General features: G+C 42.0%; 1 long non-coding RNA gene across 1 annotated transcript; it reads left to right on the forward strand.

Moving 5' to 3' along the window:
* Window positions 1-2,973: 2,973 nt before the first annotated feature.
* On the forward strand, window positions 2,974-26,346 carry LOC134643743 (uncharacterized). The gene is made up of 3 exons (XR_010096394.1): window positions 2,974-3,194; window positions 14,180-14,280; window positions 24,499-26,346. It is a non-coding gene; the product is annotated as an uncharacterized LOC134643743 (long non-coding RNA).
* Window positions 26,347-26,944: the final 598 nt, after the last annotated feature.

Here is a 26,944-nt window from a genome sequence, read left to right on the forward strand (position 1 = left end):
CTCTGAAATATTACTTCCTCTAAATTTATAAGGACGTGATTATTGAGATGTCAAATTATGTGACGAGTGCAGTAAAGACGATGACTGCAGACATAAATCGAGCGATGCTCTATGAGGGGAACGACGGCACATTTTCGCACTGTTTCTGGAGCCGATTTCACACAACACCCATTCTCTCACGAGCAGCTGAATGAATCAATCACCTCCTCACATTTGTGGCGTGCTCTCATTGTCACGCTGCACCATCACCGCCAATTATGCTAAACTATTTCCTCACTAAACCGGAGAGCATTTACAGGTCTACAAAGAGGAGAACAGGTGTGTTGGAATGCGCAGCTGAAAAACTCCAAATGAGTTTTAAAGAGATGAGGTTAACAGCTTTGAAAAGCTCCTTTCGTCTCACTGAATTATGCTAAGTGTTCACAAAACATTGGTCTAAATATAGGGCCAGAACATGCCGCAGATTAGCTCGCACAGTGATGGGTCTATAAGACGGCGGCACGGAGCTGTCTTCCCTCTTTGACTGGCACAGCTTTGAACCCCACAGTGAAAATTCATTCCACAGTGGGTATATATCTGCAAATGTGTGTCTCTGTATTAGCCTGACAGTGTATCTTGAACCAAGGCTTTTATTTTTCCCCCTGTATTCAGAAGGAATCTTACATTGGGCTGAAACTGTATTCACGTATGACACAGAGTGGACTAAGGTAGAATAAATATGCTTCTGTAGGTTATTTTAGAGCGCGAGCACCCTCCTTTTGGCCGTTTGAAGGTATTAAAGGAAAAATTCATTTTGGCTCTCCGGGCTAACTATATCGCACGAGCTCAAAAGTGCCGAAAACATTCAACGGTTTGACACGCTCAAGTCCTGTTTCAGCAAAGACACCCGTGCTTTAATATTGGGAGTCTTGCCTTTGATGTGTGATCACACATGCGCATGCCTACCACTCACACACTCACGCAGGCACAATACATTTGCTGAGATAAAGTGACTGCAGTGTATGACCCATTTTGCAGAGGCAGGGCTTTGCTTTTATAACGATGGAGAGTGTGTGTGTGTGTGAACACGTGAGTGTATGAATGCATAACCACTATCTTACAGCAGGATGACGCTGCACAACAGGCTTTTAAATCTTGAAAAGGAAGTGCTAGGCTGGTTTCTTGTGAAAATGCTCCTGTCACACGTCCGGTCATAATGCCGTTAGCCATACTTACTACTCTTCCCGCCGGGGGTTTCGGGCAAGCCAGTAGCTTCTGAAAGTACTCACAAATGGCAAGAAAAGAGGAAGCATTATTTTCAGGCAAAAAAAATAAAAAATCTTGAGCATGGGGTGCGTTGTGCAATACACTTCATGTTCCCTAAGTGTGGCAACAAGCCTTGAAATCCCCAAGCATGCTCCTCAAGCAGTTAATAATCATTGTTTCATGGTGCTGGAGGAGCAAGGCGGAGATAATGCTCTGTATAGAGATAGCGCACTGCCTTATTTCTGCCGCCTCCTGTTAACACAAGAGACAAATGGAATAGGCGCATCGCCTTGGAGCCATCCAAATGAGGGTGTCTGCTGTGGAGTGAAGTGAAGTGAAGTGAAGGTGGAAGAGGAAGAAAAAGGGGGGGCGGTGGCGGGCGAAGGGGGGCACAAGTGCCACAAAAATCAGGGAGCGGCTGCTCGACCCTCGCGGCGCATCACGGTAGCAGTCAAGTGAATGTGAAAACAAGAGAAAGCTTTGCGGAATATCGATTTAATGCCGCAGCCTGAGCAGGGGGAAGATGCGTGCTCCAGATTACACGCGCTCTATTTCCCACCCATACAGAATCTCCAGTTCCTTCTGTCTCCACAGAACCAAAGAGGGAGGCTGAGAGGATGCTCTTTTATGTCCCGTTGCCCTCTGTGAAGTCCAGCTGTGTAGAAAATCAATGTAGAAATGAAGAACGGGGCAGAACAACATAAATATGTAAAACATATCACACCGCCCTTGTGTCCATACACGTAGGAGAAAGTAATAGAGGACCTTTGTGCTCTTATAGCATTTTTTGCATCAATTAGCTCCAGGTGTCTTAAATAATAGTTTACTTTTTAGGAAAGTGAGAGTGAAGATGCCGAATTCATTTTGGGGTTTCTGCGGTGTTGAACATCAATGTGGGGCCTCGCTGAACTCTATTTGATCCTATTCTTTTTTCACTTTTTATTATTTGCGTCAGAACATTTGTGGCATTTCAGCCGGAACAGTATTGACTTTGTTAAGTAATGATGAATGAAATTCCTCGTGAATGTGCAGCACTTTGTTATGCAGGAAATTATCCACAAATTTATGCAACTAATTCAGATTACAGGGATATAAATTTGATTCTGTATTGCGCTGCTGTTCTTGCATCTGGTGGGGGTTATATAGATATCACATCAAAATCTGATAAAATCATGAGAAATAAGTGATGTGATATCTGGAAACATCCAGATCCAGTGAAAACAGCTCCCTGTTGGTGACTTTGGCAGTCATGTTGCTTTCTTACCTGTCGTCACTATGAAGACAACTTCGTGTTACATTTTCGCCCTCGGTTAATGTGCTAGTTGACGACCACTCAAAAAAAAAAAAAAAAAAGAAAGAAAGAAAGCTGACGTGTAGGCTCGCCACACATTTTCATACATTCCACTTTTATATAACGACGAAACAGAATGTGTGCGTTTCCCCTCCCTTCTATGACAAAAATCTTAAGAACAATTTGTTACTTATGCGCCCCCCACCCTCTCTGTCTTCCAACCCCTCCCGCTGAAAATTATGAACACTGAGCCGCACTCACATTCTTGCGCACGGCCAAGCGAGGAGGCGCCTCCGCTCTCGTCCTGGGCCAATGGCGCACGCACTCCCCTTATCATACTTATCCCCGGCTGGCCAATGGGCGCCTCGAACACAGGCTCACATGACGCCTTTCTGTGCGCTCCCTGTCCTCTCAGCGCTCAATCCCGGCGAGTGCAGGCATCACTGAAGACCTGACACCGGCGGAATCGGACGTTCGCCGTCCTCGGCGGGACTCACCAGGTGTTGTGTTATGCAAACTTCACTGCCATCCGATGACGCTGTCACATCCCGTCGACGAGAATGACCCCTGGCTTTGTCGGAGGAGCACACTTGGCCGTCTCCAAAACGCAGAGTCGCAGGGGCGAGACAATAACGCCCAGAAGTTATAGAAATGAATTGTAAGTATCGACAAAATTTTACTTCCCGTCTTCTATTCGCTTTAAAAAAAAATACGATGATAACAATCCTGAAACTATTTCATTTTCTGTTTGTAGCCGACTTTGCTTTTTCTTAATTAAATTTTTGTTGTTTTTAGGATTTGCGATTGCATGTGCCACTTTTGCGCCGTTTGCCTTCTGTCCCTTTCTTTTGGTTTCCAAGCAGAATTAAATACATATTTTTTAAACCACTTCATAGTCTTATTTGACTTTACCTGATGCTCGGATGGTGTTTGACTTCGCTTATATTTCTCCTCTTTTGACGTTCTTTGCGCAGTCTGTGAATTTGTTCATTGTGAATGTGGGGCTGTCTCAGCGCAGGGCCATAGCATGAAATATAGATAAAAAGCACAGGGTAAACCCGCTGACCCCGGGCAGGCAGGCAGACAGACTGTGCAACCGGTCCGCACGGCTCAATGAGGACAATCGGGGGTGAGAGAGAGGAGGGAGAGCAGCAGAAGAAATAAATGGAGTACTTGAAGCGCACTGAAACAGCGCTGCGCTTCACTTCAGCCCGCCGGGCAGGATAAGGGTGGATCTTCAGTAACGTGTTTTGTCTTTTCAAATGTTGGATGTGATTAAACAAAGAAAAATTATTTTAAAAAGTACTTTAACAAAAAAAAAAAAAAGTAAATAATTATTGAACAGGCTTTTTCTACCTAAATTCCAGCAAATTGAATTTCACATTCTGAGGTCATGTCACTCATTGAACCCTTTTATTGATTGGAAATTAGGGGTGCTGGGGGGGGGGGGTTCAAAATTTATGTACAGGCAGGAGTCAAAGCAAAAAAAAAAACAACAACCCAAAAAGGTGCCTTCAGATTGTTTTTTGTGCTTTACGCCAAGGCAGGGGAAGGGAGGGAGAGAGTAGGGGACCGGGGCCATTTGATGTTTTCAAAAGGTTTCAGATGGCTTTAATTAGGACCTATAAAAATCTGTCTGCCCCGTTCTCTAAGGTAGCGCTGTGGAGTACGAGAAGGGAGGGGAACTGGCAGAGGAAGAGAAAAAAACAGAAAGAAAGAAAAGCAAACCAACACAGAAAGTCGCTTCAGCAAAGGATCGTCTAATCAAATTTTTATAACCCTCCTCTTTTCTTCTCCCTGCTTCCCTCCCTTGCCTCCCGCCCTCCCTTCCTTGATGCTGGTGGTATGTAGGCAGCCCTCTTTGTCTGGCTGCTGTGTTATCCCCCCCCTCCATCCCCTACCCTCCACCCTCCACCAACCTCAAACTAACTATTGCCTACAGTTGGTCCGACCCCAGACACCTGAAGGCTAGACATAATGATCAAGAGAAGTTCCAGTCTGTCTGGAGCACAGCCAGCGGTGTTTAGGTTTTCTTCTTTTTCTCCTCCTCCTCCTTTTTTTTCTTCTTCTGCTGGCGCTTCTTTTGCTTGCTCCTCATCCACAATCAGCTCACGCTATGTTTGAGAGTTTGCGTTGGTGTGTGTGTGTGGCTGGAGTTATGTTGGTTTTTTGCTGCTGTCACTGTGTAGCATATATGGATATTGGATTGACTGTGGTTGACTAACGGAGCTGTAGTCTCCGCGCTGAGGAGACATCAAAGACTTTTTCTGTGTTCTATTATATGTGTGTGTGTGTGTGCGTGCGTGTGTGTGTGTGTGTGTGTGTCTTTAGCTATGCACCTATGTATATAAGGAGCAAGATTTTGGCTATGTTGATTGGTGAACATCCGGAAGTTTAAGTTCAAATAAGTTATATCACCTGGCTCTTTTAAAATTCATTACATCGATCGTGCTCGATCGTTGTTTTTCTGTACCACCCAGAGGAATTCTGATGCAAAGCAACATTTATTATTAATGAACAGGAACTGGGTCCTTTGATGTTAAAACAACAAACGTAACATATAATTTCTGCACGATGATTCTATTTTTACCATCTCGAGGGCTTCAGACGAGGCTGCGAGACATTATTCATGGTTTCAGTTCTGTTGACTCGGTCGTCTAGTCACCGAGGTTTAGGACGAGGTAGCATCTGAAGTCTAGCAACACGAAATGCACAACTCCAATTAGAAGTGGGAGTTGGTGGAAGATATTTCAATATCTCTATATCTTTGACACATTCATTTATGGAAGTGTCTTCCTTTTGCACATGTCTTTGTTTTGTCGATGTGCGGTGGTTAGGGATTATATGGCGCGGCTTATAACTGGATAATGAGCTAGCTCGCTTTATGGAAAATGGCTGGTTGAAGTCTTTGTTGGGCATCGTTGGAGATTGTGGTTGAATGCGGCACTTTTGAGTTGTTTTTCCCATTTTTGATGAAGTTGTTTGTGGGAACATTATCCTTTTTAACAGCTGGACTGGCTCTAACAGCAATGTAATCTCCCCAAATGTGACGTTTTGAGGAGCAAGTGCCTGTAAAATTTACACACAGCTTTCAGCTGAAGTCCTGCTACTTGTCTGTGTGTGTGTTTTCCGAAAGCTGACTGTGTATTGTGGAATCAAGAAGATTGAGGTTGCCTCTTCTTTCGCCACCAGCCTTTTTGAAGAGGGAAGTAATAAAAAGCTCAATGGGTGCAACAGGCTGTTCTTCCCGCCCTCGTTTTGAAGCTGTCTACCTGGAGATGAATAGGAGGCCCTTTGTAATAAGGGGTAGAAGAGAACATTTTATTGTAGGCTCTGGATGCAGGAGGATGCTCTATAGCTTGTAGAAGGTAGATGTGTCAGGTTTCACAGTTATACTGCCCACCAAACAATGATTTATTGACATATGAATAATTATTATTTAAGATTCTTCACGGGGGTACAATTTCCTCGACGTATCAACATGATGATCACGACTGATGGAAATCTATTAAGCTCCAAGTAGGTGAAAGGAGTATTATGTAAACATTATCAAATGATTTAGTTAAATCCTGCTTGAGCACCTTACCTGACAATGACGCCGGAGAACCACAAAGCCACAGAGTTTTCGGTAACCACCTTTATGTGTGAAGGAGTGAAGTCACGGTCAAAAATGGCGGAGTCATTCAATTACCGGCGTCCCCTTTCCTGGGAAAAGTCCCGAGCCGCGAAGAGGTTAATTGTTTTTCGAATCTCCATCTGAGGGGAGAAAATGGGTGAACGGGAGGGATAATTGAGCTGCTGATAGTTGAGTGGGTTATGGATTACTGTGCTTTTCTACAGCAGAAAAAGGGAGGCGACCAGGAGGGGAAGGGGGGGAGAAAGAAAAGGGAAGGAAGCGGTGTGAAAGGCCCGTGTTATGCGATGCAGCCGCAGGGGTCGTCTGGCCCTTCTTGGGAAGAGGAGAACTTCAATCCTGTTTAACCCGTGAGGTGACCCTTGGCCCCTCGCATACTCCCGCCTGCACCAGGTGCAAGCCCTCACTGCTGGCAGCTCATGCACACACTGCAAGCTAATTTTTCACACAGTCTGCAAGCACTGGGGGAGAAGCCATATGAAAATGTGGATCCCTTTTCACCTTTCCACCCCCCCCAAGCTTCTTTTTCTTCATGCCATTCTATTGTCAGGGGTTAAAGTTACAACCAGCTTGTCAGGATGGGAGGGGGGGAGCTAGAGCCCATCTTTCTTTCTCCTCTTGTAAAATGTGTTATAACTAAGAAAACGGGAGTCAAGATGATTCGACGTGATGTAATAATCACAAGAGTGTTAATCAGAGGGATGTCATGTATAATTACTGCAGTGTTTGATAACACCGCAGCAACCACCTCGGGCCATTAGCGAAAGTTTCCTGTTATTATTAATGGGCGTTAATAAAATACAAGAAAACCAGCATGGAGCGAGCCCTTTGCATGGCCCACTGGTTACAGCACTGTAAGGTTAACGAACCAATTTACATACTTCCAGCTACCATCTGGGTGAAGTGACAAGGCAGTCGCTCCCTACTCTGTGCTGTTGCGTTATGACGTTCAATATGGAGGAATGTGTCAAGTCTGAGTCTATTTCTTAATTGTGAAGTGAAAATCAGTGCTGTAGAATCTGAGCGGGCTGCTTTTGTTGTACGTGTTTAATTTTACTTGAACCCATTTACACATAGCTGAGCAAATGTTGTCGATTGTACCCCCGATCTCTTCCCTTTTGGAGGAGAAAAAACAAAACGGTGTGAGTGGTGTCTTTTTGGCTTCAGGCAATGAGAATCTTGACAGGGGCGAGCTGCAAAAATCACTAAAGATGATGCTGGAGACTGGGAGGAAAAGAGGATTAGTATCTGTCCACCGTTCTACCATTTTCATCTGGGCGATCACATTACAAATAGAGCCTTCTCCAAGCACAGGAACAAAATGAGGTCTGTTGGTGATCAATAAAGCAGTGTGAAAGCAGAGGGATGTTCTTAAAAAAAAAAGAAATCAAAGGCTCTGGCTGGCATGGCCATCATCTCGACCAGTCTGCTGGAATCAGATAAGGGAATGGGGCCTTGCAGGATGGGATGTTTGGCCCCAGGGCAGCTTGAGATGACGAATATCCCTGCCACCGGCACCCATTGCAGACTGATTCCATCTGCAAATGGGCAAAATCAAAATGTTTTAGGATCTTTCTGGCGTCTCTCAGATATTGTAAATGTGAAAGAACAGCCGTAGATAAAGATGAGTAAATAGGGACCCAGTATTTAATCCCAGTGCTGGATGTTCGGGAGAAACTACGCAGTTATTGCTGTAACTCCGCTATTGTCCTCCATTGGATTATGGCTTTTTACCTCGTGCTTCACTTACATGATTTAAAGACTATATAATCATGGCGGTTTTGCGATGACAGTGTGTCAGAGCTGGTGCGAGTGTTCGTCTCAGATTAGCTCTTTGTGCCACAAGGAGAGAGGATAGGCAGGGTGTGGGGTGGCGGAGAGGGGCACAATACCTCCACAATCCCAGTTGAAAGAAATCATTTGCACAATTTTATGAAAGCGGTATTTGTCCGGTTGGATGGTTCTATCAAAGCCCAACAGCCACGGTGGAAGGTGATTTTTTTTTTTTTTAAAATGACGTGGTGAGCTACAAAGCCGGCAACATGTCGGGTTACAGTCATTTCTCAGCTGAACGCTCTCCAGGTAAATGCAGATAATGCGCTCTCGAGTTTCTCTTTCTCTTTCTTTAAGAAGTCTCATTTCTACAGATGGCTCTGAGCTGACACCGTAGCTGCCAGAGCTTCTGTTCTCAGAGCTAAGCTTGCACAAAATTTATGTAGTGAAGATGAAAAGACATCATGGCTACACACTCTACGCCTGTAAATTAATCCCTGGAAAAACTAACTTGGAAAAGCAATGAGTTTCTTGTTCTTACAGTATTATCAAAGGCCTTTTTCCCCCCTGTACTCACGCCACAGATGCTCTTTATCTAAAACACTTCACAGTCTCACTTTTAAGACTTTTCAAATTGAATAAGATGGTAGTAAACTTTCATGAGAAAGGTAAGTGTGCAGCAGATGTAACTAGATGAAGAGAGTCATTTCTTTGGAATTTGTTGTTCACTTGCAGTGCAGATAAAAGATGACTGGCTTCTGCCCCTGTTTGTCTTCAGTTTCAGAACCCCCCTCCCCATCCCCAACCCACCTCCCTGCAGCATTTCCTGGTGACTCACTTCTCTTCGAGCCATTTATGCTTAAAAACTTTGTGAGGATGAACCACGCAATTCTTGCGTTTTATTGTCCACGAGGGACCATTGGGCATAATGAAGTTCTGTTTCCCAGCTTGAGTTTGGGAGGCTCATGATTACAAATGCTCCTCTCATTGTCTCCCATCATCTCCTCCCTAATTGAAGACAATATAACGAGACAATGGGGTCTCGCTCATCACTCTGCGTCAATGGCATGCTCTATGGAACGTGCCAGTCTGTTAAAAGCGCGGTAGTGGAGGTGGGCGGCGCGCATGTGGATGGATACTTGAATGCGCATGAGCTTGTTTAATTTGGACCAAGAAGAAGATGGACAATTAAACTACAGCTCCCAGTGGGGCTGTTCATTTTGGTCAGCTTCCCCACGTCATGGCTGCCTGCCCTTGTAAACGCTCCTGGATGTGTCTGGGTCATGCTTTGGGAGGGGGGAGTTGGGTTTGTGGGTGGGAAGGTCTGTCTCTGGAGGGTTGTCTCAGACGATTAGGACAGCCAAGTGAAGAGAGTCCCTGAGAGCCTGGCCCCCTTCACCTCCCTAATATACTCTGAATAAGTTTGTCTATACCGTGCGTTTGTTGTGGGGATGGAGGCGGGTGGGGGTCGTGTCTGGCCATGGTTTAGTAGTGTTTGTCATCTGCCCCCTTGAGGCCTCTATCGGCTTCTTTGTCTGAGTGTCAGACGTGCAATGTCAAACGCACAATGTGCCTGTGCAATATGCGTATTGGGTTAGGACGTGACACTGGAATTCATCTTCTTTTTTTCAGTGTTGACAAAAGGCAACTTACTGTTTCTCCCATTAGTTGTTTTTTTTTCTTAATATAAAATTTTATGCTTACTTTATGGACAAAAATCCACAATTCACCCAAATACTGATATAAAACCACTTCATAACAGCTGCCGTGTCAGATTTTTTTTTTCCTCCGTTCTTTACTTACATAACGCATTTTTAATGTATTTCTGTAAATGACTTGCAAGACATAGATATAAAGGGACTACGAGGATATTCTCAGAATATTATCAGTTAGAAGCATATTGTTATGAGTAAACAGTTGGCTTTGTTATGAGTCACTGAAGATAAAAAGGGAAAAAAATTGCTATGTTAAAGTGGTGCACGGTTCGGAAAAATCCCTAAAAAAAACAAGATGAAACCAAAATTCTTCGCTAATCTATGAATGCTGAAATCAACCAACTCTTTACGGCTTTTTTTTTGCCCCTACTAATTTGAACAATAAGGTGTTATTCTTTTTTTTTTCCTTTTTCCCACCACTCTTAATCTTGATTTTATGTGTGGTTTCTTGAAAAGCCAACTGAGAGATGAAGGAGAGCTGATGCAAGCCTAGTTGACGCTGTTGTTTCGGTAACTTTTAGAATTTGCGGTATTCGAAAAAGATAAATTGAAAAGTCTCGATTCATAAAAAAGCAATCTGTGTTATGCCTAAAAGCATTAGCAGAATTTACTTTGAATCGAGGCTTAACACTCGCTTCATAGCTGTTCATACAAACAGTCCTATTGTTTGGTGGCTACACAAATAATCTGGAGACCAGTTTAGTGGTCTCAAAGGTGTCTCTATGGTTTCACACAGTGCATCTCTGTATGAAATTTGGAAGAAAGATTCATTCATCTCAGCACAATGGCTAACATAGAGGGCACTGAGTCCCAGCCAAATATCACAAGTTACATTGAAAACAAACAAAATGGCCTTGCTGTATACTGAGGAGACAAAACGTCCCAATGACTGATAACAGCTCTGCAGGATTTGGGCGCTGTGGGAGAAATGGCCTCTGTGGCTTTGCATTCAAGTCATTTGGCCATTTGGAGCACCAGGAAATGACACGCATTCCTCATTCCCAGTACCAAAATAAACTCAAATCTAGCTTCCTGCTATTTGTACACAATTACTTTTTCAAATTTCATTGATAATGACTTTGTTAGAAAATGTGAAATTGATGCAAAACACTGGTCTTGTGATTAAGAGTTATTATTTCCAGACAGCTTTCTGCCATAACATAATGTTCTGTAATATATATAGTGTATGGTTCAGTAGTAAACTGATATAAATGGTTGTACAAATCTACTGTATGTATGTAGAGTGACAGAAGATGCTCAACATTGAACGAAAGCAATCATGCTGACTGTGGGAAACGTTTTGGTTTTCTAACGTAAAGCCTGCTACTCGGTCTGACTCAACACGGGACCCTGCAATGACTAATCACATGATAACTTAACGTTGCTTCAAATGTGCACGTTGTAAGAGTGTACCTTCCTGCTCTGCAGATGAGTAAATGCATCAGGAGTTTTGATGACACCCAGCAAGCTGTTCTTGATCACTTTAGCCAATGCAAGCTTTACACAAGTGGCAGTTTTAGGCATCTCTTCCGTTTGTGTGCATTTGTACTTTTTTTTTTCAATTGACAGAAAAAAAAGCTTAAAAATCTGCCTAACCTGATTTTGGAAGCTTGAACATTTTACACTTTATTTGACTGCGCTTTAAGGTGTATTAAACCCATTTTGCATAAAGATTTTTTATATCTATAACAGGGTGTAAATAAACACAACAGTGGCAATTAAGGTGTGTGTTTCTGAGCAGTTATATGTTTGTGTGTAACTGTTATCTAGGGCTCAAACTGACCAATAGGGAGATTTTCTTTGGCGCTCCTCCTGTTTCCCCCTGAAGATGAGGGAGAAGAGTTGTGATACCAAAAAGCTGCTATTTATTTTGTGCAATCTGACATACATGTTAGACCTCCAAAATTAGATATCCCTCCAGGCTCTTGAAGTGATGAGAAAATAATGCAATTTATTAGAATAATGCTTACACAAAAACAAATGTAATAACTCCTTTGTTTATTTCCTTCCCTCTAACTTTTTTTCCCGTTGGAGGTAGAAGAAGGCAAATCCAGTGTTGATGATCTCTGTGTGGGCAGGAAGCCTTGAAGGTTTGCATCATGTCTGCCACGTTCTACCCGAGGGCATTCCAGCTTTCTTACACGCTGAAATTTGCACACACACAAACACACGACGCTTGCGCACGCAAGCTACCGTTTTCCCTCACAGCGCAGCAGGAGTCTGTCTTCATCTGTCCTATTGATTAATGAAGCAGGCGCAGCGGGTGTCGGAGAGAGGCAGGAGCCTAGATCAAGGCTGTGAGCTGCATCACTGGCATAGTCACGCCACACAAATGCACGCGCACAGGCGCTCGTTCGCACACATTAGCGCGCACTTTCGCTGTCTCTGTCATGTTCTCTCTGTGTCTGTCACAGCAGACACCGTAGACACAGGCGGCCGTGACACACATGCATACTGAGAGACATGACACACTTGTCATTATAGCTCACAGATACGCCACACACAAATTCGCTCACACACACTCGCTCAATGAATTAACGTGGCTTGGCTGTGCCGGTCGCCTAAGCTGGAAAGGCGTTTTCTATAAACATAATGTTTGTAGATTAGTTGGGGTTAATGATCCACAGCGTGTGTGTGTGTGTGTGTGTGCGCGCACATGTGGGTTTTTGGCTAAGTGTAAAAGGTACTGCTCTACTGTGCTGTCTCCCTCACTTCCAAATGAGACATCCCCCAGGCACCATTACAAGAGCAGTATTTATGCTATTAGGAAACTGGGTTTGCAGCTCCAGCAGTGGTACCAGAATGAAACGGCTAAAATTATGTCTCAACTAACCTCACTGGGCAGGGCCACTATTTTCTTTGCATAAATGAGAAATTGCGCATTGTGTACTTAAAGGCTATTTTTAAAAATGCCCTGTTGGAATATCATGCGCATTATTTCTTAGCCGCATAAATGCAATAGCCAAGGAACAGAGCCATTTTTCTTCTTACCCGCAAGCATGTGTTCATTCAGAGTAGAAATAAAGATCACAACATAGTCTTCTCTTTTCTATTTTTACTTTTGTGTTTTAAAATTAGCCTCGCTGTTCAAACCAGAAATAGTCCTTTTGTAAAGGCTTTCTGTAAATTGGGATTGGTGGATTCACTGAGGGTGTGGTCCCTTCCAGCCAACCTTCCTTTTTCCTCACAATTGGTCTCTTCTGTAATGCTGAAGGGATAGATGAATAAGAGCGAATGACTGTCAGGCCCCTACAAATTTTTTTATTTACGTCTCCCCCCCCCCCCCCCCCCCCCCCCCCCGCCCCCTCCCAAACCTGCGCTTATCCACCTTCGCTCCCTCCCCTTTCTCTTCCCCGGCGTTCCTGTTGAGGCATGCCTCCATCCCCGCCAACCAGCATCATTCAGGTCAGGGTGAGGGGGCAAAAAGAGACGAGGGGAGGAGGACAAACAAAGGAGCAGTGTTACTGCCATGCTAGAGAGCCGACACCAGACTGGAGGGGTGTGGTTGGAGGGATACAGACGGCGAGAGAGAGTGTGACTGAGGAGGTTTATCATTAAGAAAAGAGATTAAAATGAATGGGAGGGGAGCAGGGGTGTCTGCTCTGTTCACAGTAATAAAGAGGACAAGCAGTGCCAGTCTTTTTTTTTTTCTACACACACAGTTGGCACAATCTTAGCTGTGTGTGTGTGTGTGTGAGTGAGTGAGTGAGTGAGTGAGTGAGAGAGAGTGTGATGGGGAGGGATGGGGGTGCATTGTTTTCTGGCTATTGTACAATATTTGCTTAACCCTCATGTTTTATCTGTGCAGCTGCATGCTACAAATGAGATGCAGAAAAGAGTGTGTGCATGTGCACAATAGTGGCTGTCACAGCTGTTAGCAATTCATCACACACATGTGAAAAACTGAATTTTTTTTACAATACTTGTATAAGTAGTACAGCTTAAAAAAATCTAAATGTAACAATTACAGGTCAAACAAGTCGAGCCGAGGAGAAGAAAGACGAAATGGACAAAGTTAGACAAACTGTTAGTGGCTAAAACGATCGTCATCATCATCATCATCATCATTGCATGGCTCTTCTCTTTCACTGGTTGCCAGTCAGTGTTTCCTGACCCCAACTTGAACCTCATTTCCATTTGCACTGATCTTTCTGCTGAGTTCTTGTTCAGTATATCTCTTTTCTTCTGGGTTTTTTTTTCTTTTGTTTGGTTACTCAACACTTTGGAATTCCACATCACAAAACATATCTAGACTTCAAACGCTTGCAGTTTTTAGGTCGTGAACTGAACCGATTTCTAATCACTTATCTTGTTCTTTAAATTCACTGTATGCCATGAGTAAGAAAATGGTTAGAGATAACTCAATTACACGCGAAAGCTGGTACTCCATAAGGCCCGTCTGCTTTGTGGAGAGTTTTATTTATTTATGGGTTTTGGGTTTTTTTTGAGTAGGCTCCATTCCAGTGAAACAGTTTCTTAACTGTTCGTATGCACTTTGTTTTTCTTCTTTTGCTCCGTCAGGTTGTGAAAAGAGCTGGAACGAGAAGAGGAGTGCTCACAGCGTTAGCCATCGCTGCAGAGTGAAGGAGCGGGTAGAGGAGCAAAAAAGACAAGTGAAAGAGGTAAGGGAGCTCAGTTTACTCTGGAGGGGGGTTATATATTGTCTTGTCTTTGTATCTGTTACCTTTTCATTCAGTTGCCTGAGTCAGCTGTGCACCTGTGGTGAGTTTGATGTTTGCATGGGTGCATGTTTTTGTGAGCTGTTTGAATGTGTCTGTTGTATGTATGTATGTATGTATGTGCGTGCGTGTGTCCCTGGTGTCAGACCCCAGCCACCATGTGAAGAACGCATCATCCTGTCTGAGTCATCAACTGCCTCCCGATCTTCATTGCCGTCTTTATCTTTTTTTCCTCTAATGATCGTTGCTCTCTGCTGATGAGAAACCCACCAGCACATCTGTGTATACTGATATTTATTTTAGGAATGAATCTCTCAGAAAAGTAGAAACTTCCTGAAATTGTTGTTTGTAACTATTAATAGTAAAAAAAAGTATTTTCTTAAAATTCTACAACTATTTAAAAATCAATGTCAATTTGTATGAAGGAACCATTTCAATCTGCACTGAAGAAAGGTTTCGTGGAATTACAAAGCGTCTTGCGCCGCATTTCCATTTCACGCCGTGCAGATTTGACTCTTTCTCTTCAGCGGCCATTAGACTAAAAAGTCCTCTTTTCAGGGATGCCACCTTCGCCGTCTTAACTGCGTTTCAGCTGTTCCCGAAGTGAGCAGCCTCTCGGAGAGTAATCTTCTCACCCTCTCTGTGTGAGGCTGAAGGCAGCACTAAATCATTTTCCACCATGCAGTCATGGACAGAATGGCTGCCACCATGCACAGATAGGGGGATGGTTAGAGAGGAGAGGCGCCGAGAGGAAAAAGTAAAATGTTGTTTTTCTCAGTTCTTGTCATCCTCTCTTCTGATGAGACTCTCTCTTCTGTTCAACATCAGCCTTCCACCCAGACTTTACAATAGCAATGTGTGAATTTTCTTCCAGTATTTATGTATCTACTAATTTATTTTGGATCTAGTCCATTTTTTTCTTCTTATTTTTAGAAAGGGAAGATCCATATTACTTGAGATGTATATGAGGATTTTTACCCGCCACTATTGGTACTATTACATTTACTGTCCTTGATTTCATTTATCTTTTCGGTAATTGGTTGAATTGGAGGGAACTGAACCTGGAAATCTTCTGGAATTGGGGGTTAATGTGTGTGCCCTTCCAATAAAAAACTGTTTCTCCACTCATCATATTGCCTTGTCCAGCAAAGGGATCACCATTTTAACATTACCTATCAAAAAGGTTCCTTACAAAAGGCAAAAAATTCAATTCAGAATGCTTCACTTCATTTCATGTCAGCCTGATCCACCTTCTCTCTGATCTCCCTCTTAGTTGCTCTTACCTATTTCTCCTAACTCCTTTTGGTTCTTTCCCTGTTGAATTGTGTCACTTGTGTAGCTCTTCCATTCGAACTCGCACTGCTGCTCTGACCTGATCTATTTTCTGCAACCACCACCATTTTAAAGGACAGGATATGATGATGAGGATAATTTTGAAAGCTATTAGTTCGAATAGTTAAGGGGGGTAGAGCGATGGTTTAAATAAATGGGAAGCTTTCCTCCAAGCGGTCGTCGGAATTCCAACAGTAATCAGTTGTAATTATTGTGCTTCCTTACTTTTTACATGTCTGTCCAAATCACTCCAGCTGGACCAGAACAAAGTGCTTTAAAATGGAAGTGGTTTTGAAGCTGTTTCAAGAAGGAACATTATTCTTCTGATGGATGTGCTATGTATTAACCATCTGGGATTTTCAGGGAAACGCCATTGTTTTAAGTTACTGGTCAAATGATGCAAGGAAGAAAGAGAGGAAAAAGGTGAAGGATGTTTTAAGCAAATATCCAGACATGCCACTACCCCCCCCCCCCCCCCCCCCCTTTTTTTTTTCTTTCCTACCAAGTGTGTCTGCCCTCTGCTTCTGTGGAAGAGGACCTTTCAGGAGCAGCCGAGTCTGTCTAAGCTGGCTTTAAAAGCCGCAGGACAAGCACCAGCATGGTTCTCTGTCAGTGTCCATTTGTGTATAAGGAGGTGGGGCTGCCACAGTGTGTCACAAGGTTTCATATTTCAAATATATGAACGAGAGAATGACGGCCAAATGAGTCACTCCGTCATGCCATATTGATTCAACACAGGACTCTGGGACAGAGCGAGTAATTGTCAGTTTCACGCTCACGCAAAATAATCAACACATGATGGACAATAGTTTGCAGCGGTGTGGGGAGGTGAGGGGCTTGGACACATTGCGTCGGAGGCGACCATGAAAGCCTAACAGACAAGTGTCGAAAATGGGACCATTTTTGTCCACACAAAGAACTCCTCAAAACAACTTGCTCTTTTTTTAAAACCATAGACACCCCGTCACCAATAAAACGTAATACGAGGAGAAGACTGAGGATTCGAATGAGAGCCTTTATTGAGTTTTAATGGAGAATGCTGTTTCAAAATGGATGAATGGATGAAAGATTGATTGGGGGGTGACGATCAGGCAGAAATGGATAAAAATTAAAACAAAAGAGGGTGAGAAGACGGAACAAGAAACGTCTTCTCAAGGGGGGGGGGGGGTGTCCGGGGGCAATGCGGCAGTGCCTCTAATGTCTTTATAAGGTCATAAAATACTCCACTTCCTGGCCTCTCTAATTGTGAAGAATGGGATGGAGGTGGAGGGGAAGTCTCAACTCTACCTGCCTACTAAATGAGTCCCCTAAATCCACTCTTGGCCTTGGGAGCTTTCTATAGGATCACTATGCCAGCAACATGGACGCAGAGGGGGATGATTTCTGAGAAAGTCTATGTTCTGATAGTCTTTATTGCTCTTCTCTTTAAGATTGAGATAGAGAAAGACAATGTAGAGAAATGCAAAGGAAGAAAGAGTGGGTAAAGTACTGCAGCCTGTTTTAATGATCTTTTTAGAGCTTTCTCATCCAAAAATAAGTGAATGGAGATGCGTTGAAAGGAGGGTTTGAAGAAATATCCAAACAACTGAGAGTAAGAATGTAATGTACTTACATACAGTTTTTCAGAGAGAGAGAGAGAGAAAGAAAAAACCTTTTGAAGTAAGACTGAGAAAGAACATAGAGGTGGAGAGGCAGAAGATTTTATTAACTCTGCAGGGATAGACTGTAATGGCTATACTCCCCAAAGTAGCTGTAATGCTGAACTCTTAAAAATGTGAGAAGTCGCTCTTACCATCGCTGGAAACGAAAACATTTTCATTTCATAAACTGTTTGTCTAAGGGACCCTGCCCCAACCTCTAACCCACAAATGAGCACAGTAATGAACAGAACCTTCACTGCAGGAGAAAAGTTAGTTATTTTACAGTCTAGTGAAAGGTACAAACTAAACTGTATCCCCAGATAAGCTCAGTTGTTCTTGAAATTGGGAGCCATTAATATCACTGTTTGTTTTGAAGTGAGATGGCATACATTTGAAAATAGCACCAGCTTTGGAGCATGAATAAGGAAAAGATATATATATATATATATATTATATATAGCTTTTATTTTGGTAAAAGATATACAGCTTTTACCAAAATAAAAGCTGTAGAACAATTGTACATTTAGATATGTAATATTTAGGGAAGCCAGATGTTGACATATGTGATGTAAATTAGGGTTGAAAGACAAAAGCTATATTCACAAATTGAAATAAAAACAGAATCTTACACAGTCACAAGCTATGTATGTTTTTTAGTGTAATTTGTATATCACTAACAGTCTGCTATCATGTGTCACTGCTGTGTTACCCACTGCCATTGAAAAGAATTTAAACTCTGCTATATAACAATCCTTCACCATCACCACACATTTGAATCTTGTGGCTTTCCCTTTTCCGTTAATGCAGCCTATATACTTGATATTTGAAATGAATGGTAATTTCAGGCATTGTGAATTTGTTTTTCAAAATGTAAAATTCCAGTCTTAATCTCTGTCTTTTGTGAGTGACTTATGAGTTTCTAAGCCATGCGCCTAACTTTTTGCTTATTATCACGTGGGTATGGATCGGGGAGGGGGGTTGTATTGTGACTAAACTTGCTACACTACAGGAGCTGTATAACGGTTGCCTTTTTTGTTACTGGGGTTTTATCAGTGGGTGAGAGAATAAAATGGAGTCAAAGGCAACCCCCTAAGCTTTTCATAATGCGTTCCGAGAGGAGACAAAGGCCCGTATTCACTGCTGGGTGTCGATAAGACCTATCATTAGGCTGCCATTGGAGGTATTACTGACACACACAAACACACTTGCACACATATACGGAGTGCAGCAGGGCGCTTACTCCTGCACCCTTTCTCTCTTCTTTTTTTCCCCTTTTTTTTCTTAAAAACACACACATAAATATTCCTATGCGTGCCAGAAGTTAAAGAGGCAGCCGGGCTCACGGTGAACCGAATAAAGGCAGACGAGTGGACCCCTGCTGCTTTCCCATCGCAGCTGAATTCACTCACATGGAGGGGACATCCACTCGGCTAGACCTTGCGCAGCTGTAATTTTTTACGTCTAGTAGCAAATGCTAAAAAATAATTTTTTAAAAATGTGTATATTTTGTAATAGATCTATCTAAGCTTTATATGCTCTAAAAAGAAATATATGCCATTATAATGGAAGGCTATGTTGCATTTTTAATCATCAGTTAGAGAGGCTGGATTACATTTATAAAAATTGGAGAAAACCAAATTAAATGATAATGTGTTATTTTTATTTATAAAGCTTGTTTAAAAAATGACTTACAAAGGGCCAAACCACCTTTAGTCCTCTGATGCAATATTTAATTTTCAAAAAGCACGATCAAAATAACTTGCAGCTTTTTTCACTGATTATTAAGGCTCTTCTGCTCCATGTGCAGCCCCCCTCCCTGAAAAAAAAACAAACACTTGTGTTTGCGCTAAAGCGGCAACACATTGGTCGTGTTTCGAGGTGTATTTTTGTGACAAACTCCTACCAAATGCTTAAAAGCAGTTGAATGACCAGTTGAAACTGCCTGATGATAAAACTCCTTGTTTACAGTAGTGATGCCGTTGCTCCAGAATGAATCTGTTATTGACTTACTAATGATAAAATGCTACACATAAGTACATTTACTTAACTAGACAGGTGTAAAATTAGGTGCTGAGGAGGAGGTGGGCTTCCCATTACTGTTTTCCCGTATGTGTGTGTTTGTGTGTCTGAGTCTGAGAAGGAAGATGGCACTGCTGTCTAGTTCCTAAGTAGATGATGGACTGTAGCTCGTATTCCCATTCCCTCTCATTAGCTCGGGCCCCTGAGAATATATGAGGTTACTTACCTTCCCTTACTCTCAGTTCCCGGCCAAACGCCAAGCGTCGGATCAGGGTCATTAGCCTCGCTATTTGGAACAAATGGCCTTCGATAGTATCTCAGCTATAATACAACAGGAGCAGATTAACCCCTTGATCCTTGAAGGATAGCATGTTGAAAACATTAGGACGAAAGCAGCGATCAAGGCGATGATGATGTTTATTTTTACTATCATTATTTGTCTGTTTCTGGCCTCTTTATTCATGTGTTCTTTGGTTGTTTTGAGGGGATTTTTTTTCTCATCTCTCTCTCTCTCTCTTTTTTTGGGTTGTTGTTGTTTTTTGCAGCAGATTTTGACAGTTGGAATCTCATTGCGCTTCAGCTAAACATCACAGCTGTTTGCCTGAAAACAAAAACCACAGAGAGAGAAGTGGGCAGACGATCAAAGCCCAAGGAGGATTTGTCTGGCAGATAGAGGCTGGGGCTCTGCCTGCGTGGACTCTCTCAGCACAAGGTTGCCCCTTCATATCGCCAGCTTGAAAATTAGAGCTCACAAAAGGGAGCAATGCAGTCACAACAACCTCCGCCCTATCGCAGTTGCCTTCTTAATACATCGCGCATGTGCGTGCGTTTTCTTGTCTTTTCTCCTTTATAGCCAGGTGCCTGACACTACACCGTTTTTTAGTGCAGTATCACACCACTCGTAGTACTGTAAATAATTCACCTGACTGATTTTGAAACCCTTCGGATTTGTTATGAAAAGAGCCCTCTACGGGAAATTTGGGATTATTTCCAAATCCGTAGGTACAAAAGGAGATAATCCATGACTCGTTTGTGTTTTGAGCCGCCAAGGGAAAAAAAATGCAGCACGCTATATGTTTATTTCTGTCTAAGGTCACCAAAACCATCTTTCCATAAGGTTCCTTATGAGGTTTGTGGCCTATCGGAAAGGGGGGGGGGTTCTTCAGATGTCTGTTTTGAGCAGAAAGACACACCCAGAGGATGGATATAATTAAGACTAGTGCCTTTTTGTGAGTAAGGAGGGTGTTTGGATAACTGCTCTGGGTGGTCTAGCACTACATGTCTCTACCAGTTTTATTACAAACAGACACAATGCGGTAAGAACACACATGCATTCTAAGAAAGCGGACAAAGATTAGCATGTACTGTGCAACGTAAACATACACGTGAAAACAGCCATGTCGCTGGTTTCCTGCTTCCCTGGGACGTTGTTTGAGCATGGCACAGCAAATTTAAAAGAAAAAAAAGATGAATTGATCAAAGCAGCGGGCAGACGTATGTGACATTCAGAGATGTGCACTTAAAATAACGCTGTTGCTTTACAAAGATATGTTAATCATCTGCATTTCATCACATAGCTAACTTTAGCTTCGCCCCAACCATCACTTTGGCAGTGAATAGAAGCCAGATGAGCCAGAAGGGGATCATTTATGTAGATAAGGTACACACAAAAACCACAAATGCTACTCTGGAGTAGATTGAAATATTTTATTTTCTTAGTGCAATTATGGAGCTTAATGAACCTAAGACAAAACCTAATTAAACTGTGGGATTTTTCAGTAAGAGCCCTGGTAATTGTTTGCATTTATATAGTGCTTTTCTGGTCTTAGTGATCGCTCAAAGCACCACTTTGTACCAATAGCACATCGGGTACGATGACACTTTGATAAACACATACACAGATACACCCACATTTTTGGTATTTCAACTCGAGGGAGCCCAATAAAGGCTAAATTTTAATTTAAAATAAAGACTTGTGACTGTAATGTACAGCTCGCTGCTTTGTCAACTATCCGATAAACCACTGTGGAGTTTAAAAACTGTCATGCTAACTAACCGCTTGATGACAAACTATATTAAGGAGGAAAATCAAAATATAAAGAAGTGCTCTCAATCATTTAGGTCCTCCGTGTAAAAGTTAAAACGTCTAATTAACTCTTTTAGAAACAAACTCTAATTTATTCAAGGCTTTCTTGTACTTGGTGGAAAACAAAATGCAATGCCAGTCAATCCCACAACAAGGGCTTTTCTACCAGTCACTTCTGATTAATAGCGTCTTCTTGTTAACACATAAACACCGCGTCTACCATCAGACCCTCAAACGTCCGTTAATTTGCAGCTTTTTCCCCCTTTGTGTGAATTGGCTCATTTAGCCAGCAGGGAGAATGCTGATCTTGTAGCATTGGGTTTGAAAACACATGGGTGGTCCTGCTTTCTTTCTGGGGTTTTTTTTCTCTTCCCCAAATGTACTGAGCATAAATTTGTGACTCCATATAGGGACTTTAATGATGAGAGTACTCTCCAGGGTCTCGTGAGTCTGCTTACTGGAGCAATAAGAGGGAGATGGCAGTAAGAGAGGTGGAAAAAAAATACAGTGCAAGAGAAATGGAGAGGTGGGAGCGAAGCAACGCACCCTTAAAAAACCGTCCAGACAGAAATAGTAAATTGCATATTCTCAAAGATGCAGGAACTGCAAACGGGTAGGAGGGATTTCTCCTTCATTTGTAGTGAGCAGCTTTCCTCTGCTGCACTGTTTCACTGTATTTAACATCAAAGCAAAGTATGAACAATTGAGGCAATTTTTCATTCGGCCAAGGTCAATCATTGTTCTTTCTCTGGGAATGTAGATCTGGCTGCGAAATTCAGAGGAACCACATTTCACTGGCAAGTCTATTTTAGCAAGCCACCTTTTAACTAAACCGCTGGACATTTTTGTTGTGTGTGTGTGTGTGTGTGTGTGTGTGGTTTAGATTGTACATGTAATTATAAAGAATCTTCAGGTCCATTTATTAAAGCTGCATTGTGATTTTTTTTTTTTAAAGCATGGTTTTAATTAGAGCTGTGTCTAGACTGCTTTTAATAAAACCTGTGACTTACTGTATGTAATATGAAAGGAAAAGCAGATAGGCAGATAAAAAGAAAAAACCCACAGCTACTGCATACAGTAAAATGCCACATTTGAAATTGACCTTAAATTCTGCTCGCAAATTTATACAAGCCTGATCCTGGATCAGATTCAAGAACCAAAACTCCACTTGCCATGTTTACATAAACCAAAAGTGGAACTGGTTGACATATACATAGTAAACACTTAAACACTGCATATTTAGACACAGAGATATATTTAGACCTCAGCTCTTGTACTTGCTAGATCTAACCATGACCACACGAACTTTCTTGCCAGGAACCAAACGGTTCTTGAACCAAAGAATATAAAGCTAAAAAGGACTCTGAGGGACTGGTTAAATCTATGAACAGCAGGCAGCTTAAAGAAGTCATTAATACAGCTAAAGTAGCTTAAAAAAAGGCATTTATGAATATGTCTTCCATGGGAACTTTGATGTGCTTATTGACCACAAATGAACAGGCAGCTTTGAGAATACACAGAATGACTCATTATTTGTCTCAATGGGAGTCCAAATGGCACTTGAATCAAAGAAAACATCAGGGGATGCAGAGAGGGAGGAAAAAAACTGAAAAAAACAAAACATGACTCACTAATGAAGAAACTGAGTAGATGCAATTTTGAAAAACTACAAATAATGTAATTTATGGTAACTATGTTTAATTTCTTGGTATTGTCAGATGATATTACCCAGTGCCCACATATGCCATAATTAGCATAGTCATAGTTTCATATTCTTTGGATGACTTCTTCTCGTTAATTCGGCTTTTTCATTTGCCAAAAGTACAGAAAGTAAGTTCTGTAAAATGTAGGACTGAAGCTGAATTATCAGGACCAATATCTAACTACACACACACACACACACACACTGTACACTTGAAACAATGTTAATACAACAAAACACATTTTTTAATTTTTTTTCTTTTATTCAAAATTTCCTGATATTGTTTAAAGCGAGCAAACCAGAAGAAGAAAAAGGGAAAAAAAGTATAAAAACATATTTAGCTTAATATAAAAATATTAAATTATTTATAGGTTTGGCTGAATTTTACAGAGTCAAAGTCCTTTTTTTCCCCCCACCTTTCCATCTGGTCAACCTAAGATTTTCTACTCAAAAATTCTTTTTGATAATTCATTCTGCCTCCGTGCACATCCCTCTCAGCCCTGGTGTGTAGAAATGTCAGACACCAAGATTTATAAGGCGTTACATTCCCTGCCGTCATAATGCTGAAATTCTTTCATGTTGTGGGCATCACATAATCACTGATATATCATCTTTAGTAAAACACATGTAGGGGCTACCCCGGCACATGATCACAAGCAGGTTTCTTTTTTTTTTTTCTTTGACAGACTCCAAAGTGACTTCAAAAAGGCTCGTTCCTTATATCCGTGATATCGGGATTCTTGTACTTCAGGCAACAACGTACTCTTTCTTTTTTTTCTTTCTTTCTTTCTTTCTTTTTAAACACTTACTTTCAACTCATTTATTTTCTTTCTTCAAGATGAATCATGTATTAATGTACACACATGCTGGCTCTGTGTCATTGTTCCTTAAGACCACCCAGAGTGTTTATATGAATCGGCTCATGAGTGGGCTCTTTTTTTTGTACATAAAAAATTGTGTTGGTTCTTTTTTTATTTTTTAGACGGGGTTAGGTGACGTGCTGACGTATTACACCTAATAGTGTTGACACATCTGTCTGCGATGTTGAATCATTTACGACATATTTCACCACCACAAAAATATTTTTGGAAATGGAGGCATATATAAACTAGTCAGTGTGAAAGCGTCGCAGTGGATAATAATGCGGGAAATAAAACCCCGAAACACCGTGTCGATTGCAAGAGTGTGTGTGTACGTGAGTGTCTTCCTTTTTGAATGTGCGTGCATCTGTTTCTTTGTGATTCATTCACCGAGATTACGCATCCGTGTGTGTGTGTGTGAACTCCTGCGAATGTGTGTGTGTGTGACATTTTAATGACAAGCTTTACCAAACAACACCTGAATTTATCCTATGCTTTCTTCTCTGTTTGTTTTCTGTCCAGGTCCAGACTTGAAGGAGGCACGCAAGCACAGAGACACACACATAATGGCACCTAGAGGCTGTCTGCGGTCTACCACCACCCTACCACACACACACACACACACACACATATACACACACACACATATACATGCATGCCAGTTACGCTAAAAATCAGAACACTGAAGGAGGATCATTATGGCCTCCTTCAGGAAAAAAACAATGTTTTCTAGTTTTCTTCTCCTAGGAGAAAAAACATTGACAAGTTATATTCGAGAAAGCTACAAAATTCAGTCATTTAAAGAGCTTTGCAGTTTCCAGTACCAGCACTGTTAAAAGCTGTTTTTTGGTTTGATTTAATGCGAGATGTAAAAAAACAAAACAAAAAAGCTTAAATGTCAAATTTAAATTCTCACTTTTTTTATTTCTAATTTTCCAAGTCTTTGCTCATGTCATATATCTCATATCATTTGCGATTTGTCCACATGTGCACGTGTGCTTATGCCTGCTTCGTTTTTCAATTTCTATTTTCATCAGTCAAAACCCATCCACACAAGTCAAATTTAACAGCTGCACCACATATCCCACAAGCCCCCTAACCCACCCTGTGTCCCTCCCAGGGTTCCCAGCATCCTGCTTTGCACACCCTACCAAAAACCCAGGCATGCTGAAATTACAGTGTGTGGAGGAGGATTGTGGGAAAGCGTTCCCTCCCTCTAACTCTGTATTTGCCCTCCTTATCATTTTTTGTTTTTTTCCTCCTTCATTCTGCTACAGTTTCGGACGGGTTCGGTTTAGTTTGATGTTCGGTTAAGTGTCAAACCGAACGTTAAGTTTCAATTTGCATCAGCAATAAGGGTGACTAAAGTTCAGCGTGAGATTAACGAGGCACGAATGTGGTGCTAAATAAGATTGACCCTGTTGTATTGATTAGTCTATTTGTTGCTCTTTAATAATTACGGCTAGGGTGATAGTCTGTCCTGTTCTGATACCGTCAGGGAAACGGCGTGTTTGTGCATTTTATGAGCTTGCACGCACACAGCTCATTAGCATACAAAGATTAATTAATTTGGTTTGATGTTCTGTTCAGTATGTCTTCAGAATGTCACACTGAGGTATGTGTGTGTTTGTGTGTGTGTGTGTGTGTGTGTGTGTGTGTTTATACTACAAACACACTCAAATGTAATAGGATTTGTGTGTTGAATTCAATTTGAGAGGTTAATAGAAGTAACCAAGAACAGTGTTGTACATAGAGTTACACACGATCTGCTGCCAGCTTGCAAATAACTGTGATTTGCCAGATAAGACCAAGTAGTGTCAGCTACAGAGGCTTGAACTTGTATTCAGCAGAAAATCATTGGATTATGCAAAGTGCAGTGCTCCTTGAATCAGTTGTGGCATCGTGCTCGCGGTTTGTAGCTTCAGGTTAACTGAAAGCACCGCCCTCGCACCGACCGTGTTCCTAACCAGCTCTAATGATACACCCCATCAGTTCAGCTTCGCCTGCACCGGGGTTAGCTTGGTTAACAGTCGGCTGAGGTGAAGCGTGAGAGCGTGTGTGTGTGTGTGCCAGCTATTAAAGCACTTCAGAATCAGAGTGGAAAGGACTCGCACTGCTAATGGACGTGTCTATTGATGTTCCCATTTAGCGGCACACTGTAAACGATAGGCCAATGATTGTGTTGAAGACGGAAGGAGGTGGAGGAGGATTGAGAGCTGTTTGGCTGGGCGATGATAATGACAAAGAAGGTTATTATTTGGCGCCCCATGGAGTCTCTCTGGGCTTTGTGTGTGACGGGGAGTAGCGAGAGAGGGTGAAGAGGTGCACTCTTTCTCTCTGTCTCTCTCTCTCTCTCTCCCTGCCTACTAGCTATTATTCATTTCTCACTCCCCCCCCCCCCCCCCCCCCCCCCCCCAGTCCACTCCTCTCATGACATTACTTACTGCAGCCAGTCTACATCCATCTCTTTTTTAGCATCCTCCTCTATTTCTCTTTTCTTTGTTGCTTTTTTTTTTTTTAACTAGATAGCACAGATAGCTGTTGTGACAGTAAATATAAAATAGCAGTAAAAGAAGTCAAAGACAGAATAATGCAGCAGTGGCAACAAAATAGTTTCTCTTTGTAAATTTTTTAGGATAACAGGTTGCAGTTAAAATATTGATTTTTTTTTTTCACACAGCTGTGTGTGTGTGCTGTCAGTTCTAATCACTGTGTGTGTGATGAATATGAAAACAGTCAGGCTGCCTGCAGGTTTGGCAGGAGACCACCTCCAGCTGGACTCAGACCCCTACTCAAGTGTGTCTGTGTGTGTTTTGTGAACGTGGTTGTACAAGTCAGCTTGTATCTGTCAATGCTGTGACAACCTCAAGAGGACATAACAAAAAAAACCCCAAAAAACAGTTATATAAATAATACACTGCCTGGAACACAACGAATCAAAATCCCACTAAGAAAATTCATCAAGTTT

Source organism: Pelmatolapia mariae, linkage group LG15 (assembly GCF_036321145.2).
Source record: "Pelmatolapia mariae isolate MD_Pm_ZW linkage group LG15, Pm_UMD_F_2, whole genome shotgun sequence".
NCBI classification, from domain to species: Eukaryota; Metazoa; Chordata; class Actinopteri; order Cichliformes; family Cichlidae; genus Pelmatolapia; species Pelmatolapia mariae.